The sequence below is a fragment of the Nycticebus coucang genome, chromosome 15, assembly GCF_027406575.1.
Source record: "Nycticebus coucang isolate mNycCou1 chromosome 15, mNycCou1.pri, whole genome shotgun sequence".
Lineage (NCBI taxonomy): Eukaryota > Metazoa > Chordata > Mammalia > Primates > Lorisidae > Nycticebus > Nycticebus coucang.
This window is the reverse complement of record NC_069794.1, coordinates 71,526,645-71,546,860: the sequence shown is the minus strand read 5'-3', so window position 1 is coordinate 71,546,860 and position 20,216 is coordinate 71,526,645.

Here is a 20,216-nt window from a genome sequence, read left to right as displayed (position 1 = left end):
CTGTATGTAATATGTTAAACCATGAGTTAAAACTGGAGAATTCGAACCCAGGTGTTTTGTTTGAATAAATTCCACAATATTTGAAGTGTTTTCCAACTAACGGGTAAAATATAAGCACTTATTGTTGCATGTTTCTTATACCCACTTTGACTTATATATTGAACCATATAGTGAACCAGGTTGATGTAAGTCAGTGTTTGAAAAATGCACTATTTAAAATGAAATACTAAAATCTAGGTTCTTGGAAAGAACCATGTCTTGGAAAGATTATCACCAAAATATGTTTTTAGAGATGGTTTCTAATTTCCTCGGCTGTTCTATATTTAGATAAGGTCAGTATAGGTAATGCCCTATACTAGAATGTCATGTTTCTCAAGATTTGTGACCCTGATTCTAGCCAACATACTAAAAACCATCATTTTGGCAAAAATTTTCTTTAAGGGGAGCAATTAGCTTTACTAAAATGTAGTTAATACTTGGAGGGAGTCAATAGAGTTGAAAAAATATGGAGGAAAAATGAATAGTCACATTTTTATTTTTTTCAAGATGCTTTATTTACATTTCTGTGACAAGGACATTTCCTGGTTTTGAATATTCAGATAGAAAAGTAAAGAATGAGATATCTCCATAAGTGTCAAAGGCATGGGAAGCAAATAAAATTGATAAATGTAAGTGCAAAAATAACAATTCTTCCAGAGATAATGTTGGGGGTGGCAGTTTAACTTAATAGGAGATCAGAAGATACATACCTACGGAAGGACACCACAAAGGAGCTAGACGCAGTGGTTCTCAACCTTCCTAATGCCATGACTCTTTTTTTTTTTTTTTTTTGTAGAGACAGAGTCTCACTTTATGGCCCTCTGTAGAGTGCCGTGGCATCACACAGCTCACAGCAACCTCCAACTCCTGGGCTTAAGCGATTTTCTTGCCTCAGCCTCCCGAGTAGCTGGGACTACAGGTGCCTGCCACAATGCCCGGCTATTTTTTTTTTGGTTGCAGTTCAGCCGGGGCCGGGTTTGAACCCGCCACCCTCCATATATGGGGCCAGCACCTTACCGACTGAGCCCCATGACTCTTTAACACAGTTCCTCATGTTTTGGTGACCCCCAACCATAAAATTATTTTCATTGCTACTTCATAACTGTAATTTTTGCTACTGTTATGAATCATAATGTAAATATCTGACATTAAGTGACCACTGTGAAAGGGTAGTTTGACCCTCAAAGGGGTCACAACCCACAAGTTGAGAACTGCTGATAGAGGTATAGGGAAAGAATTGAGTTATCAGTTTTAGAAACCATGTTAGAGTGTTTGAGGAGGAGCTTTTCAATGTGGTAGTGTTTATAGTATAAGGTAGCATCTGATAGTGTGAGAACTGACAGGAAACCCCTGGGGCCCTCTGGTAAGCAGTGAGAGAAATTAGAGTTATTGGTCCGAGGTAAATAGAGTGAAGAGTGGCAAAGCGAATATATGATTTCAAAACATATAGCAGCCAACACAGCAGAGGGAATAGAGGAATGGCTTAGAAGAGAAACATAAACAAATAGATTCCATGTTTAATTTTTATTTGTTTTTCAGAAACAGAAAGTATGAGTATGTTTGCTCACCAATGAAGAAACCAAGGAAGAGAGAAGACATATCTCTAAGAAATAAGAGGTGCTTGAGAGAAGGCGGCCCTGGAAGATGCAAGATACTTTGGTATCCATTATTAGCGAACATATTTGAGCCCTATCTCAATGCCTCGTAGCAATAGAGAAAGGAAGCAACCAATCCAACAGGAGGCAGCTAGTAAGTCATAAAAAGTCTGGCTGACCCCAGCCCCAGACTTTTCTTTTGCCGAAATCACAGTGAAAGAATTTCCAGTGGAAAGAAACAGGGACACAGGCTTCATTCTGAGAGCTAGAAAATAAGTAGTTCAGTACAAGTAGAGCTACTTGTAAAACGTAAAGTGAAAGGATGAGAATAGAGAGAGTTGTCACCTAATGACATTTATTTTCTTGCTGAAGTCCAAAAGCAAAATCTTTGGAGACTGCATTGGGGGAAAGTGTGGGTATGACAGACTAGAAAATTTAGGGGAGTAATATGATCTCAGAACAGTCTTGAGAATCTTGCAAATGTATCAGCAGTTCCAGAGGGAACCCTGTAATAGCATGCTTCACTATTTCATTGCTTTTAATTGTACCACAGACAAAATAATGTCCCCCAAATTTGAATAGCTTCTAGACTTATGTTCAGCTGTGAATTTACTTGAAATAATTATTAAATTGTTGGGGCTCAGAAACCAATACCCCAAAATATGCTGAACTGAAAAGTAAGTCTCAAGGTCCTTCTGACCTCCTGCCCCTCTTAATCCTTCCTTACCTCTCTTAATTCTCTACCTCTCCCAAAACACAGGATAAAGGTTTTTCACTGAAGTTTTCTTATTTGCCTAAAGTCCAGATTTACCCAAGAAGCAAACAATGACCTCTGATTCCTTCTCTGAGTTTTCATTAACTGAAACCATATCGCAGGAAGGAAGTCTGTCAACAGAGCTGGATACACTTTTGTTTTTTAGGTGTCTTTTTTTTTTAGACAGAATTTCACTTTGTCACCCTCCATAGAATGCTATGGCATCACAGCAACCTCAAACTCTTGGGCACAAGTAATGTTTTTATCTCAGCCTCCTGAGTAGCTGGAACTACAGGTGCCACAGCACCTGGCTATTTTTAGAGATGGGGTCTCACTATTGCTCAGATTGCTTTTGACCTCCTGAGCTCTGGCAATCCACCTGCCTCAGCCTCCCAGAATGCTAGGATTACAGGCATGAGCCACCATACCCATGTTGGATAAACTTTTGTAACAAACCATTGTCTGCTCTGTGAGCCCAGAAGACTTTGTCCCAGACCATGTATGCTCTGCAAGCCCACTGATTCTCCTAAAAATCAATTGCTATCCCCCTAAAATCATCCGTACTTCCCCATCTTCCTTTCTCCTAAGAAACAGAGTCTATAATATCTGTACCCTATTGGGATATGGGGCAATCACTCTGATTTTCCTCGTGTACATGGTACTAATAAATTGGTATGCCTTTTCTCTTATGGATCTGACTTTTTATGAGTGGATATTTCAGTAAAACTTCCAAGGGTGAGGTGAGTGGGGAGGTACCCCTTTGCCCCTATAAAATGTGACAGATCTATCTCTCAAGCTTTATATTGAAGTATCATAATAATCTGAACTGTGAAATATTCATTTACAGTGAGGACGTATTTACTTCTGAAAGGTTTAATACTATTGTGAAGGATCTAGTTTAAATCAAATCACATTTTACTGTAACATTCACCTTCCTAGGAAAAAAAAAGTTACTGGAAAGATATTTCAAGTATTATCCACTTAATCCTTCTTTAAATAGTTGAAGCTAGAGAATTTGTTACCAACTGGCTTCCAATTTTGGTTATAAAAAGCCTCAGTGAAGTTCGAATCTCAAGAGATGTCTACTACACACCGGAAAACAGAAGAAATGTAAAGCTGACTTGATCTTTAATGAAGGTATCAAAAAAAAGAAAAAAAAGCTATCTTTGCTCTGCATCAAGGAGGTTGAGTGAGCAGATGTGCAGATGTTACTGATTTAAAATCCAGTGGTCTAGAGCTCTGCTCCTCCCATCCTCTTGTACTGGCAGAGGCCTGCCGGTGGGAGAGGGCAGCCAGCTCTGGGTTTCTGATGAGGCCACTCACTTGTGAGACTGAGACAGCAGGAACGCTGCTTTATACAGGCTGGTGCAAAGCCATCTGGAACACTTTTGGCAGTTCTAATCCCCACTGGGTAAAAGGGATATGGGAAAATCTTAAAAGTATTCAAGCAGAGTTTTAAAATATGACATAGAGCTTAGTTTAGAATATTAGAGCTATAAGATGATAATATGGAAATTAATAGCATACTAGTAGGGGAACAAATTCTAAAAATGTTTTCAGGCCCCTGTGCCCTCGATGGAAAGAAAACAGTACAAGAAAAAGTTAAGCACTTCCAGAACAGCTGGCCTCATAAACGTACCCGTGGTAACCCTGATACAGTAGCAGATGGCAGCGTTTGCTTATTGTTGATGGTGTTGTTTTTATTGTTATCATGTGTAAATAATTAAAAGCCGACAGCATGCTTGGAGCTGCTCTGAACATGGAAAACAAAGCAGATACAATTCTTTGGGCTTATTATGTAAATAAGACAATGACTTTTAAAACCATCAAGGAAGAGGCAAGAATAACTTGAATCAAAGTCTATTACCTATTTGGATTGCATTTTTTTTCATTCCTTCCTCTTGATCAGTTGTCCCTGGTCTGGGTGGATTACTTGCTAAAGAAAGCTGTTCCATTGAACCTCTCCATTGGAAAAGTAAAAGAAAGATAGTTTGGTGGATTAAGTATAATGTCAGAGCAAAATTCAAAAATAGTCACAAAGAAAGAGGCTTGCGGCAAAAAACGTCACTGAGGCTGGACCACGCACAGTACAGCGTGGCCATAGGTGCCTGGTAAGAGGAAGTAAAGGAAGAGCCGCACAGGCGAGGAGGAGGCTTCCTTGAGTGTGAAGCCAAATTTGTGCAGAAGAATATTTTTCACTGATGTGACTAAAATAGCCGCTGAAGTAAGGCATTACATTTCCAAGGCTCTGGCAAGGTAACATGAGACAAGAGGTTATCAGGATAAGGCAGGGATTATGCAGATGTTCTACATTTGGACCTAAAACAAACACTGGATCTTCAACCAGGGACAGCAGGACTCTCTGGCTAGTGAAGTTTCCTCTGGATGTAAATCAACCTTACTTCAAAATTCTATGTGGAATTGTAGAACAATTCAGGGGGTTAGTTAGTCAGAACAGAGTCTGACAGGCTGAACACCCTGACTTTGGCTCAGACTAAGTAATTAGTCTTGGTTAAACTATTATTATTTACCTTTTAAGGATTTAATGTCCCTAATCTGCAAATTAGGGTGATGTTAGTTCCTCAGCATTAACATTTACTGAGCACACAATATGAGTTACACAATCTTAATAATTCTTTCCAAATATCTGCCAATATACATGATATTTTTCTTCCTATTTACATGCAAGGTAGATTAGGGCCAAGAAAATGGCAAATATTATAATCCAGTAGAGTTTAGACTTTTCTTTTTTTTTTTCAAAAAGTAATGAGCAGCCAGTCCATCAAAAGTTATTGGTCAGATGATTTTTTTTTTTTGTATGAAAGGAAATAAAGCTTACAGTGCCATATATATAAAGAAAGAAATATGAAAGTAGAGACATCAGTTAAGAGATGAGTATAATAACCCAGGAATCAGATGATAATAATAGACATATATACCACTTGACACTAGGATGGCTATGACGGAGGGGAAAGGGGAAAATAACCACTGCTGGCAAGAATGTGCACAAGTTGGAACCCTGTACGTTGCTGATGGGAGCGTAACATGTTGCAGCCACTATGAAAAACCGTTTGATCAGTTCTTACAAAGCTAAACATGTTATCTAGCAATTCAATTCCTAGGTATTTGCCCAAAGGAATTTAAAGCAGGGACTTGAACAGATAGATATTCGTACACTAATGTTCATTGCAGCACTATTCACAGTTGCCAAGAGAGAGAAACAACCCAAGTGTCCATCAGCAGATGAATGGCGAAGCAGAAAGTGCTATATGCACACAATGAAATACTCAGCCAGAGAAAGAAAGGAAATTCTGATACATCTGCAACATGGATGAACCTTGGAGAGATTATGCTACATGAAATGAGACAGACGAAAAGAACAAATATTACAGGATTCCATTTATAGGAGGTACCTAGAATGGGCAAATTCATAAAAAGTAGATTACAAACTAACAGATTAGCAGGGGCCAGAGGGAAAGGAGAGACTAGGGGAAGGTATTATTTAATGGTCACAGGGTTTCTGTTTGGGATAGCAAAAAATTGAAAATACATGGTTATGATTACTGCATGATATAACGAATGTAATTAATAACACTCTATTATATACTTAAAAAGAACCAAAATGGCAAATTTTATGTTATATGTATTTTACCACAATTTTAAAAATTAATAGTACCAAAACTACTGAACTGTACTCTTTAAATGGGTGAAGTGTATGGTATGTGGATTATATTTCAATAAATCTGTTTTAAAAATGAGACAGAAAGATGCAGGGTAGGGGCAGTAAAAATACTAAAAAAAAAAAAGAAAGAAAGAAAGAAAAAAACCAACTTAATACTTTTCCAGACTAGGAATTGATGACTAATAGAATTTAAAGAATAAATGAATTTACACATTTCCATTCTCTATTTCCAAGAATAGAGTAATTAAGTGCATGTCTGAGGAAATAAAAGTGACAGTTTAGAACCCACTGCATTAAGAATAAGGTAAAATCTAGGGAATGCAAGTTTAAAAGAGAATGAAAGATTTGAGATGGAGAGTTGAAGTCACATACAGAGAGGTCCCAGCTAAAAGGATGTGGAGAAAATAGTGAACAGAAAGGGCATAAATGCAAACTTCTAGTGAACGTATCTGAATTGGAGAATGGGAAAGGAAAGATAGTCAGAGAAGAAGGTGAATAATTAACGTTAGAAAGAGAAACACGGGGAGAGAACAGGGTGTACACCCAGAAGAGAATGGTCAGCCGTGTGACATGCTATAGTGAGGACACAGGAGAACTTAGACGTGGCAGGACCCACTGGCGGGAGCAAAGAGAGCCTTCAATGACATTTGTAGGGAGGATTTCAGTTTTATTGTAGAGCAGAAGCTAAATTTTAAAAAAAGTAATAATTAGAGTACATTGGAATAAATAAGATCAATTTTTTTGAAAATTTTAGCTGTGCGTTGAAAAAGTGAAATGTGACAATCTTGGGGAGAAAAGTAGTGAAACAAGTGATTTCCTTTCCTAACACCTTTCTTCAGTTTAACAGGCAAGTTTTCTTGGTTTGTTTTTAGAATTTGAAAAACCTTGACAAGCTTATGGTAAAAATCATTTGAAGAGGAGAAAGGAATGGTTCTGTGGTGGTGATGAAGAGGAAAGATCATTTTCTGGAAAAAATTAGACCAATTTTCCAAACGCGTTACTTACGGCAAGGAAAACTGGTCCTTCTTCAGGGACAGGGCAAGGGAGAGACAAGTAACTGCTCTCTCCAGCTGCGGGGAGGAGACTCAGGAAGGCGCTCCCGGGCCATGCTGAACACAGAAAAGGAACTTGAGACCAGCAAGCCTTCACAGCCAAGGAAGTCCCACAGAAATCAGTGAGAAATGGACAAAGTGTTACTGAGCAGTCCAGCTGTGACTGGACACGGGGATAGGATACCAGTTAAGGTACAGCGTGTGCCTGCAAAAAAAGAGCTGTGGTGGTCACAAGCCTGGTCCCAGTCACCTGGCCATGTTTGGTCAAAGAATGGCCCAGCTAGGATTATGGCAAGGACAAGAAAGTGGCGAAGCTTCACTATCTTTTTGGAATAAACTTATTTCCTACCATTGCCCACCATGAAGGTCCTCGTGCTCCTCTGTATATTATGTCCCTTTGCCTTAGGGCTGGCATGTCCTTTGTTTTCTAAAACTAACTGTATAATTCTCATATGCAAGATTCAGTTTCAGGAATCATTTCTGATATAAATAAACCTTTACTCCAGCTATTCCCACCTTTCCCCTAAATTCTTTATTTACATACATTGCCTCTTTTCTTAATCATTTTCCCTCTGACAAATCTCCTTATCTCCCAGTAGTACTGTCAGTGTTTCGGATACAACAATTGCATATTTTCTTTGTTACAGGCCAAGTGTCAGGAGAAAGTACTCTGGACACTCCTAAGAGCACACCGATGTTTGACCCCTTGTAGCACCTGGCAGATTCCTGGTGGTGCTATAGGTCTCCAATAAACATCCTATTTGAATTGAACCACCTTATTCCACATCTCAAGGATTTAATTGCCAGAAGGAGACTTGGACTCTTTAATATTTTTAGAAAGAATGTGAATTTAAGATGCTTTAAGAACCTCACAACCCCATGTCCTCCCTGACCTATCCCTGACCCCTACTTCAGACCCATCACTACCTGACATCCAGTAAAAGGAGGAAAAGTAGAACACAAGAATAAAGACAAATGGGAAAGGAAGGAAGGGAGGAAGGAAAGGAGGGAGGGAAAAAAATGAAGGAAGGAGAAGAAAGAAAGAGAGAGACAGAGAGAGAGAGAGAGAAAGGAAGGAAGGAGAGAGGAAAAAGAAAGGAAGGAAAGAGAAAAGGAAAGAAAAGGAGAGGAGAGGGGAGAAAAAGGAAGGAAGGGAGGGAGGGAGGGAGAGACGGAAAGAACACTGACTCACTCAGATAAATACCAGAGGCTTGATGGGCGACCTAAGGCTTCCCCAGAAACATCAATTACTTGTGGAACCAAGACCAAAGGGCAGGGTGGATTGGTTACACCCACCAACCTGTAACACACATGCAAGCCTCTCACAAACAGATGGAAAAATGATTTGTTCACACATCAGTGAGCTGCACTACACCAGTGCGTGGCTTGTTCCAAAGCTGATGTTTTTCTCTGGTCTTTTGCCAAGAAGTTGGAGAAGCATAAGACAAGCCTCTTTAGTGCCGGTTGAGGCTCAGCCCTAACCAGCCACAGCCAAGGACACACATGATCCCTGTCCTGGAGCTGCGAGGTGCAGAGGGTTGGGTCATTGAGGTCCAGGCGGCCAGCTCCAGCTCTGTCTCTGCCAGGTGAGGGCTCAACAAAATCAACTGACCTACACGTTTTCCTGTCTTATCTCCAGAGATTTCCATGTTCTCAGGAACTGGAACCGTACTGGCCTCATGCTCAGTGTTTAATATGACAATGAGTCCACCACAAACCTCCTGAGTCCCATATTTCATCTTCCTCCACCCATGTCAGAACTCAATTGAGTGTGAGATTCCCCTGGAAACCTGAGTTAATTTCAGGATCAGACTCACACTGGTAAAGGAACATAACTAAGAAGTCTGAAAAGTTTTTAAAACTCTCTGAAAAAGAACTTCCTTTTTCTCACCATCTTCTCAAAGACCATCTATCTTTACTGTTGTAGGGAAAGACGTTGTTTCCTGTGCATTTAAAATGACTCCAAGTTGCAATATGTGACCCACCAGCTGGCAGGTTGGCAAGACCTGAATCCCTGCTCCTTTGGCTTCCTGAAATCCCTCTAGAAGTTAACATAAGATGAACGAGAGTCTGGAAATAAAGATGGAATCTTAGATTTCCATCTGCATTTGTTTCCTAGGACTGTCAGAACAAATCACCACAAAGTTGGTAGCTTAAAACAACCAGAATTTATTCCCTCACAGTTGTGGGGGCTATGTCCTAAATCAAGGTGTCAGTAGACTACAAGGTGTTCCCCCTGCAGGCTCGAGGAAAGTATCTTTCTTCCAGGCTTCCAACTCCTGGTCACTCCAGGCATTGCCTGTTTGTAGACACATCACTCACTTCTCTTCCTCCACCTTCACGCACATCTCTCCCTGTTTCTTTTGTGTCCCATACAAGGACATTCGCCAGTGAATTCACCTAATCCAGAATGATGTCATCTTAAAACTATAATTACATCTGCAAAATACCTTATTCCAAATAAGGTCATATTCTGAGGTTTTGGATAGACATATTTTGTGGGGGAGACACCACTCAACTACTAAAACCCTTACTGTCATATTAGAAACATGGACAAATTATAGAGTTATAAATACAGAGGATTGTTAACTAAAAATAAAATTATTTGAAATTAAATATTTCAGTCAAGAAAATATTACAACAGACACTTACGTAACTGCAATACAGATTTAAAAATGTAATGTTTTCCCTGTTTATTTATTGTATTTTCTTTACTTTCTAAAAACTGAAATGTCATAGACATAATAACTCTCTAGCTCATGCCTCACGTACTCTCTCCAAATACAATCACTATTCCCAAGTATATCTGCACTCATTAAAATTTTAACTTATTAATCATTAATTATTATCTTAGCTATATACATGATGATACAAATAAACCTGTTTATTTTAACTACAGTGTCAAAGACTTTAGAACTGGCTTAAAATCTTGGTTAATATTCTTGCCTTAGCCACCACATAATATAATAACTGAACGAGATAATTGTGGGAATGGTCCACATACATTATCCGGTTTACATGATTATAAGGTAGACTATTTATCTTTCTTCTAAAATATCTACCCTCTTTATTAATATGCCACAATTAGGTATGGCTATTGCTATTGTTTCTAAATCATTATGATTTTGTTTAAATAAATCATCATATCTTCTTTGCTAGCAGATAAAAGGTAAATGGCTCTTGTTAAAGTCTTTACATTAATCTTGGCATGGCCTTATTTTAGCAATAGACACTTAAGTAACCCTTATTATCATGTCCAACTGGCAAAAGAAAATATAGCTTCTAATCCCTGACTTATTTTTACTGGAACAGAAATAGTGGCACAGGCAAATCGCCTTTCTCATGCTATAGGTGTCACTTTATCAAAGCTTTTTCATCTGATCTCATGATGCAATAGAACCAAGGAGAGGCATAGTTACATTGTTCACCAGCTCAAGTTTGCATAACCCAGAGATTCTAATTTATTTTTTTATATAACATTAAGTTCATTTAAATCATAAATTCTTGGTGTATTTTTCCTTGTTCTCTAAGACTTTTAATACTGTCCTGGACTTCTATTAATAAAGAATAAAAGTGCTATGCTGCTTTACCACTATTTATTATATACAACCTTGCCTATGCTTAGGACACTAAATATATAAATGTGTAAAACTGAGTAAGACTGTATGAAAAAGTGTAAAATAATAAAAGTCAGAGAATAGAGTGGCAATTGGGAGTGTATTAAAAGAGCAAACTAGAGAGAATTTTACCAGAAATGCTAAGTTGAAGAAAATAATTGCCATTGAGCCCAGAAATTAAGTCCAAGCTTTCTGGTATCAAAAGCAAAGTGGGAATGGACTACATAATTTGAATTATCTAATAAATTCTATCCCATTAGTTCTTGACAACACAAACTTCTCCTGGCACATAAATGTTCAATAAATATGTCTTAAGTAAATAAGAAGCAATTTATTATATGGGTTTAGAATCAGCTATACCCTCAATAACAAAAAAAAAAAAAATTCATTCTAATTTTTTGTACTGACCTTCAATAAAAGGAAAGATTTGTTGAAGGGTAGTTCTGTAAAAGTTTTTCTATGGAAATACAGAAAATAAACTCCAAGTAAGTGACTTCCTAATAACCTAATTAATATGATGATAGAGATTTTGGAACCTAGAAGAATAAAGAGTATGTCACATATTTTTTTTGAATGTTTATCTTCTTAGTTGGATATTTAGCAAAGGATAAGAAACTAAAAAGTGACTGAAATAGAAGTATTTTGTGTTATTGATGAAAATAAAAGCTAAAGTTTGAGATGCCAGGGTGTAGATGACAAACTGTTGTTAATCAACAAGATGGACTTATGTTCTTTTTTTTTTACAGTTTTCCGCCAGGGCTGGGTTTGAACCCACCACCTCCAGCATATGGGGCCGGCACCCTACTCCTTTGAGCCACAGGCACCACCCAAGATAGGCTTATATTCTAACCAAGATTTACAGATGTGTGCAGCAAAACTTCTAACAGGAAGTGCATACTTCACCAAAGGAACAAGTTTAGATCTGCTCAATTACACCAACAGGCCACTTCCTTGAAACCCGAAAATTATGTAACTTAATTGTGTATTAAATGAGAGTCAAGGACAGAGAGGCTTGCAGTTGAGCATTACTAGTTGTTCTTTTCTACTGAAATTAACTTTGACTTTTGGAGAGAACTACTTTCAAAGAAACCCACTGGGTTGATTAAGCTGCACATTCCAGCATCTCCATTTAATGATTGTGTTTGTTGAATATATTGCTTCATATTACCCATTTGGATAATGCTAAAAAGTTTCTGTCAATAGCAACTATTTTGGTTTGAGCAGTAATTTGTTTGTAACTGTTTCTACTCATAAGAACTGAAAAATATATTCAATTATTCTCTGCAATTGTGCCTGAAATGTGATGCTAAGACCAAGTCATCAGCAAATAGCAGAGTGTTATTTTTTATTTTTATTAATTTGAAGTTTACTTATTCACTTATTCAACAAAGATTAATTCTGTGTCTGATATACTGCAAAAACAATACTCAGCCCCTACAATATAAAGATGGAAAAGGTAGTGCCTGCCCTTCAGGAAGGTTTTAGATAATGGAGGGGGGGTGCACCTGACGACACAAGGCCACTTGTGGTCCTCCACATCCCCAAGTGCACCCCCTTCAAATCCAAACTTCACAGAACAAATCTCTTTATTTAAAGGAATTAAAATTTGGATTCAGCCAATAGGCCATACTCAAGGATCCAGAAGGCCACATGTGGACCCCAGGCCAAAGGTTCCCCTATGCATTTAGTTTTGTCACCTCTAAAACCAAAGTAGAATGTTTAGTCTTTAGAATATCCCTGATTAAAGATGTTCCCAGGTAAATGATGGAGAAAGCATAAAAAGTCTCTGAAATCTAGGTCTAAAAATTTTTGTATAGACAAAGTTTTAAGGATCATATACTGACAACAAAAATACCACAAAACAAATAAGGGAGGGCAGTGCTTGTGGCTCAAAGGAGTAGGGCGCCAGCCCCATATACTGGAAGCAGCAGGTTCAAACTCAGCCCAGACCAGAAACTGCAAAAAAAAAAAAAAAAAAAAAGGGAAAAGCTCAGTGTGAGTGAAAGCTAGCAGAAAAAACATAAAAATTGAATGAGACTAACATAGTCTGCCAGTATTAGAATTATGAGATATAAATACAAAGTGTATTTAAGGATATAAAAAATTGTCTAAAAAATTGAGCAAGGAATAGATGATATTAACAATCATCTGTATATTAGAAAGAAACACAGCTAATATAAAGTTATATCACAATAGAAATTATAAATTCAAACATACCATGTGCAATCAATAGATTAGATAGGGCTGAAGAGAAAACTAATGAACTGAAAAAATCATTTTGAGAATGCTCCCCAGAATATGACACAAAAATGTATAAGATATACGAGAGAAGTTTGTAGACATGGAAGGCAAAATAAAACTAATTGATATATATCTATTCAGAGTTTCAGGAAAAATAATGTAAAATAGGAAAAAAATACTCAGAGTTATCACCTGAGAACTGTTTAGAACATAAATGATGACAACAAACAACAGGAAGAAAGAAAAAAAAAAAAAGAAAGGAGAAAGGAAGAAGGAAAACAGGCAGGTTTCATAATACAGAAGAAAAATAAGGATGACTTAAAAAAATCCATTGCTAGAAACCCACATGAGGTGACAGACTACCACAGACAAAAGGGAACATTTTTAGAATATCAGAAACAAAAACAAATGACCTACAAACCAATGATTACTAGACTAAGAGATATTATCCTTACCATACTGACAGAAAATAACTATTAATATCAAATTGAATGACAATACAAATGTATTTTAAGAAAAAAGACAAAATAAAAATTTTTAGAGGAAAAAGGGAACTATTTAGTAAAAATTCCTACCAAAACAACTACTAAGGATATACTTTTAAAAGAAGGAAAACAACAAGATTGATCTAAAATAAAAAAGAAATATTGCACAATTAAAATGTTAAATATATGACTTAACACATGTAACTCAACATTGAGTATATACAATTAAATCTCTATCTAATCCAGGTGTTTTTTTACAAAATGAAATCTTAAATCCTAGACAAAAAAAGCATATAACTCAAAAGTGAGACAATTAAATTTAAGACATTGTAAAGTGTTCGGTCTAGAACATACCACTTATTACACTTTTTAACTATGCATAGTGAGACTTCTAACATTAAAACTTTAAAAAAATTATATATAAAAAAGAGGTGTTAAAAAAACAAACTATTCAAATAAACACAAGAGAAAAATATAATAAAAGCATGTCAAATTGATAATACAAAGTTAAATAACTAAAATGATTTTTAGCCAAATAACTAAAACTTGATTCCTGATTTAGCCTTTACACATTATATGAATGTAACAAATTACCATCTGTATGCTAAAAGTATGCACAACTATTATGTATTACTAAAACATAAAGAATAAAAATTAAGCCATCGCCAACCCATTGGCATATTGCCAATAATCATAAAAAAATTAAAGACTAAGTTCTCCAGGGAATAGATAAGTATTAGAGTAGACATAAAATAAATCACTATCTGCTGGAGACATTTAAATTATTTGCACAAATATACCTCAGAAATATTGCGGGTTTGGATCCAGACCACAGCAATAAAGTGAATACCAATATAAAGTGAGTCACATAAACATTTTTGGTTTCCCCAGTACACATACATGTTACTTTTATACTATATCATAGCATATTAATTATGCAATAACGTATGTCTAAAAATCTACATACCTTAATTAAAAAATATTTTATTGCTAAAAATTGTTGAAGATCATCCAAGCCTATGGCAAGTTGTTGAACACCGTTGACTGACCAAGACGGTGATTGCTGGAGGTTGGGGTGGCCATGGCAGTTTCTTAAAATAACACAATTAAATTTGCCACATTGATTGATGCTTCCTTCCAGAAGTGATTTCTGTATGACACATAATGCTGGTTAATAGCATGTTACACACAGTAGAACTTCTTTCAAAATTGGAATCAACCCTGTCAAACTCTGATGGTGATTTATCAACTAAGTATATGTAATATTCTAAATCCTTTGTTCATTTCAACATTGTTCTCAGCATCTTCACCAGGAGTAGATCTCAAGAAACCACTTTTTTTGATCATCCTTAAGAAGCAACTCCTCCTCCATTATTACTTTTTTATTATGAGCTTTCAGCAATTCATTCCCATCTTCAGCCTCTACTTATAATTCTAGCTCTCCTGCTATTATCACATTTTCTGTTATTCCTCCACCGAAGTCTCGAACCCTTGAAAGGCATCTAGGAGTGTTGGAATCTACTTCTTTCAAACTCCTGTTAATGTTGATATTTTGCCCTCCTCCCAGGAATCATAAATGTTCTTAATGGTACCTAAAAAAGTGAATAATTTCTAGAAGATTTTTAATTTATTTTGCCCAGATTCATCAGAAGAATCATCATTTATGATTGATCTATCATCACCTATAACTCTACAAAAATAATTTCTTAAATAATGAGTCTTGAAAGTCAAAACTACTTTTTGATACCTGGGCTACAGAATGGATGCTGTGTTAGTGGGTATGAAAACAACATGCGTCTCCTGTACATCTCATCAGAGATCCTGGGTGACTAGGAGCATCACAATAACATTTCGAAAAGAATAGCATTTTCTTAGCAGTAAGTCTCAACTGTGAGCTTGAAATATTCTGCTGTAAACAGATGTGCTGTCATCCAAGCTTTGTTGTTCCAGGTAGACAGCATAGGCAGAGTAGATTTAACACAATTCTAAAGCCCTAGGATTTCTGAAATGGTAAATGAGCTTTGGCTTTGACTTATATTTACCAGCTGCATTAGCCTGTAACAAGAGAGTCAGTCTTACCTTTGAAGCTTTGAAGCCAGGCACTGACTTCTCCTCTCCAACTATAAAAGTCATAGATGGTATCTTTTTCCAATAGATGATTATTTCAATTACATTGAAAATCTTGTTTTGTGCAGCCAGTTTATCTTAGCTAGATCTTCTCGGTAACTTTATGCTTCACCTTGCACTTTTATATTATAAAGATGGCTTCTTTCTTTAAACCTTATGAATCAACCTCTGCTACCTTCAATATTTTCTTGTTCAGCTTCCTTACCTCACTTATTCTTCAAAGAATTGAATAGAGTTGGGGCTTTGCTCTGTATTGGACTTCGGCTTAATAGAATATGTGGCTGATTGAATCTGCTATCCAGACCACTTAAGTTTTCTCCCCATCAGTGATAAGTCTGTTTTGCTTTCTTATCATATGTGTACTCACTGGAGTAGTACCTTCATTTCCTTTGAAAACTTCTTTGTGTTTACAGATTCACAAGTCTAGCTTTCAGTCTATCCTTGGTTTTGACGTACTTTCCTCACTATATTAATCATTTCTAACTTTCAATTTTGAGTAAAAAAGTATAGGATTCTTCCTTCCTTGAACACTTAGAGGCCATTGCAGGGTTATCAACTAGCCTAAATTCAATATCATTGTGTCTCGGGAGATAGGGAGGTCTGAGGTGAGAGAGAGAGAGAAGTAACCTGTCAGTAGAGCAATCAGAACAGACACAGCACTTATTGATAACATCTGCCATCTTATGTGAGCATAGTTCATTCATAGCACTCCGAACAATTTCTACAGTGACATCAGACATCAATGACAACAGAGATTATCATGACAGATAAAATCGTAATGGAAAAGTTTAGAATATGATGAGAATTACCAAAATGTGATACAGATACATGAAGTGCACGCATCTATCTGTTGGAAAAATAGTGTCTATAGACTTGCCTAACACAGGTTTGCCACAAACCTTCAAATTACACAAAAGGTGATATCTACAAAGCACAGTAAGGCAGACTGAAATAAAATGGGGTATTCCTGTATTTAGAAACTTTGAAAGTTAAAGAATGGATAAAGATACTCAAAAATACTAACCTAAGGAAAACTTGTGCAGCTACATTGATATTAGGCATACATTTTAATGGAAAAATAATAATAACCTTAGTTCATTTTTGTTGCTTATAACAGAATACCTGAAAATAAGTAATTTAGAAAGGAAAGGAATTTATTTCTTATGCTTATGGAAGCCGAGAAGTCCAAAGTCTGAGGGCAGATTCTGATGATAGCATGCTTGCTGGTAAGAACCCTCTTCAGGGTCCAAGGCAGCTGCAAAAGATATCACATGGTGAAGGGGCTGAGCGTGCTGGCTCAGATTTCTCTTTCTCTTCCTATAATGACACTATCCCACTATCATGATAACCTATGATTCCAGGAACCCATTAATCCATGAGTCCATGAATGGACAAATATGTTTATTATAGCAGAGGTGTCATAATCCAATCACCATGAAAGGCCATCTCTCAATACTGCCACATTGGGGATTAAATTTCAGCGTGAGTTTTAAAGGAAATGAATGTTCATACCATAGCAAACCCAAAATGAAAAACATCACTTCATTATAATAAAAGTTTCAATTCACCAAGAAGATGCACAATTCTAAACTTGAACTCACCAAACAACTTAGCTTAAAAACATACCAAACGAAATCTGATAGAACTTTAAGGTAAAATTAACAAATTCACAATTGCAGTGAAAAATTTCATACATCTCAAAAAATGGTAAGTTGATGGAAAATCCATCAAACACCCTCCTGGTGGATGAATGATCTCACTGCCTTTAAGGATGTTGTCCACTTGCCAACCAGAGTTATCTTTCCAAAAACAAACAAACAAACACATCTAATCAGGCTTTTTCTTTTCTTGAAATCACTTCTTGGCTCTACTAGTTTTCTACTGTTGTAACAAATTATCGAAACAAACAAGAATGGATAAAGAAAACACAAATTTATTTTCTTACACAGGTCAGTCATGGGTCTCAATGGGCTTAAGTCAAGGTGTTGGCAGTGCTGTGTTCCTTTTGAAGGAAAGAGTAAATCTATTCCCTTCCATTTTCTATCTTCTAGAGGTCACATACATTCCTTGGTTCCTAGCCCTCTTCAAATAAGATCTTCTCATGTTACACAACCGAACCCCTTTTCTGTCTCCCTCTTCTTTTTTATGTGTGTGTGTGTGTGTGTGTGTGTGGTTTTTGCCTGGGGCTGGGTTTGAACCTGCCACCTCTGGCATATGAGACTGGAGCCCTACCCCTTTGAGCCACAGGCACCTCACTCCCTTTTCTATTTTTTTTTAATTTATTTATTTTTATTGTTAAATCATAGTTGTGTACATTATTGCAATCAAGGGGTACAATGTGCAGGTTTCATATACAATCTGAAATATTCTCATCAAACTGTTCAATGTAGCCTTCATGGCATTTTCTTAGTTACTGTATGCAGGCATTTGTATTCTGCATTTAGTAAGTTTCGCCTGTACCCATTCTAAGATGCACTGCAGATGTGGCCCCACCCATTACCCTCCCTCCACCAAAACCTCCCCCCTCCCTTCCCCTTCCTTGGCCCTTTCCCCATAGTCTTGTGCTATAGTTGGGTTACAGCCTTCATGTGAAAGCTATAATTTAGCTTCATAGTAGAGCTGAGTACATTGCTTAGATAAGGCAAGATAATCTTTTAAATTTAGGTCAGTTGATGAACAACTTCAATTCAATCTGCTGCCTTAATTTGCTGATTGATGGCCAGATATGTGGCATCCAAATTTGTTTACAGATTCCTTGGATTAGGACATAGGTATACCTGGGGGGCATGATTTGGCCTAGTACAGATCTCTGCCAAGATCAATGGAAGCTTTTGCAAGGCTATGGAGTATGCATAATTCATTAGTTTACAGGGAAAAAAATGACAACTTCTAGTAATTTACAAACTTGTACTTGTTATATTAATATTTTTAAGATTAATTAATTTAATTATATTTATTCTTAATATGTAAAATTATAAGCATACATAGTTTAAGAATATTTGCTCAAAAATGTTTACAAATTCCTATATAATGCAAAACTAGCCTGTAAAATAAAATATAACTTTTGTCCTGGATCAGATTATCTAGGACACTGAATTTGAGATAATGATCTGTGTGTGTGCAGGGCATGCATGTGGGAGGTGACCTTGGATTTAGTGCTTGTTGGGAAGTGAAGACAGTAGGATTGGGCAAGAGAGTAGTTTACCTGCTGTGCAGTCACAGCAAATGTGTCAGCTGTTGCCAGTGTCGCTCTGGAACTGGGATGGCTCTGCAGTGCTAACTTACCATGACAGAAAAGGGTAGAGTCTTCAAACTGTCTTGGAGGTAGTCACTGAATGCAGGCTACAACCATGGGGGTGGGGGGAAGTCATAGATGAGGGATTTTTTTTCTGCTTCAGGCAAAGCTATTGTGGAAATGAGTAACTCAGTCTTGAAGGGGAATCTGGCAAAGCACACCACGGTAGCCACTAGAATTCTTGGCTTGGGATTACAACCAGGAAGAACACAGCCCTCCCAGTTGGAGCCTGTCAGATCTATCCAGCCTCATCTTTCAGCTCTGACTTCTTTAATATCCTTAGAATCACAAGGAATGGACACACCAGTCCTTAATGTCACTTCCCAGTCTGCAGATGCTATTGCTTCCCTGGCAGCTCCTTCTTCCTTTATTCTTTACCCACTCTTTCCTTGTGTGTAAACTCTACAGTTCATTTTTACTGGATCAAAATGTTATTTCTATATCTAAACTTTTCAAGACTTCTCAAGTAAGAATTGATTGACATTCAATTCATACCAAAAAAATGGCACTCACCAAGTTGTTCTGTGATTCATTGATTTACAATAACTATTCTTCCAAGTTGGCTGCAAAATGTTTTAGGGCAGGGCTGTGACATTTTTATCTTTGTATTTCTACTGCCTAGCAAAGTGCCTTGAATGTACAGTATTTAATAAATATGTGTTGACTCATAGTATTGAGAGATAGAGATTCTATGTTTAAAAAAAGAGGAAGAAATGCTAAAAGACAATGACAACGGAATTTTTAAACTTCTGGCTAAGTCTTCTGAAAACTTTATGTTAAACACATCCAAATCCATATAACAAACTATCGTCATGATAGGAATTGGCAGCAGTTATAAATGTGGTTTGAAAGAAATAGGAGGTAGACTTCAGTCTAAACAAGTCTTGAGTCTAAAGTACTCAATTTTAGGCCCATTCCTTAATCTGTAACTCTGCCCAAGTGTTTTAACCTCTCTATATCTCATAACTTCATCTAGAAAATGAATGTGTTGAACCAGATGGTGTCTATAATCCCTTCTAACTCTACAGGTCTGTAATTCTAACTTTTCTTCTTCAATGATTCATCTCCCCTTAAAATCTTTTCAAACTGACCTTATTTATTTACTCATGTCTCCTTTAAATTGCCTGAGTAAATTATTTATTATTTTATTTCATTAGAACAACTCTACTTTCAAAATGTAGTCTAAAAATAAAATGGCAAAAATGTGTTATCATTTATTATTATCACACCTTTGAAATGTTTTGAACAAAAAAATCTTAGCTTCTTATTTATTATAAGGCACAACATTACTGATTTTGTATCTCTCAAAATAAAAGAACATACTTGGCT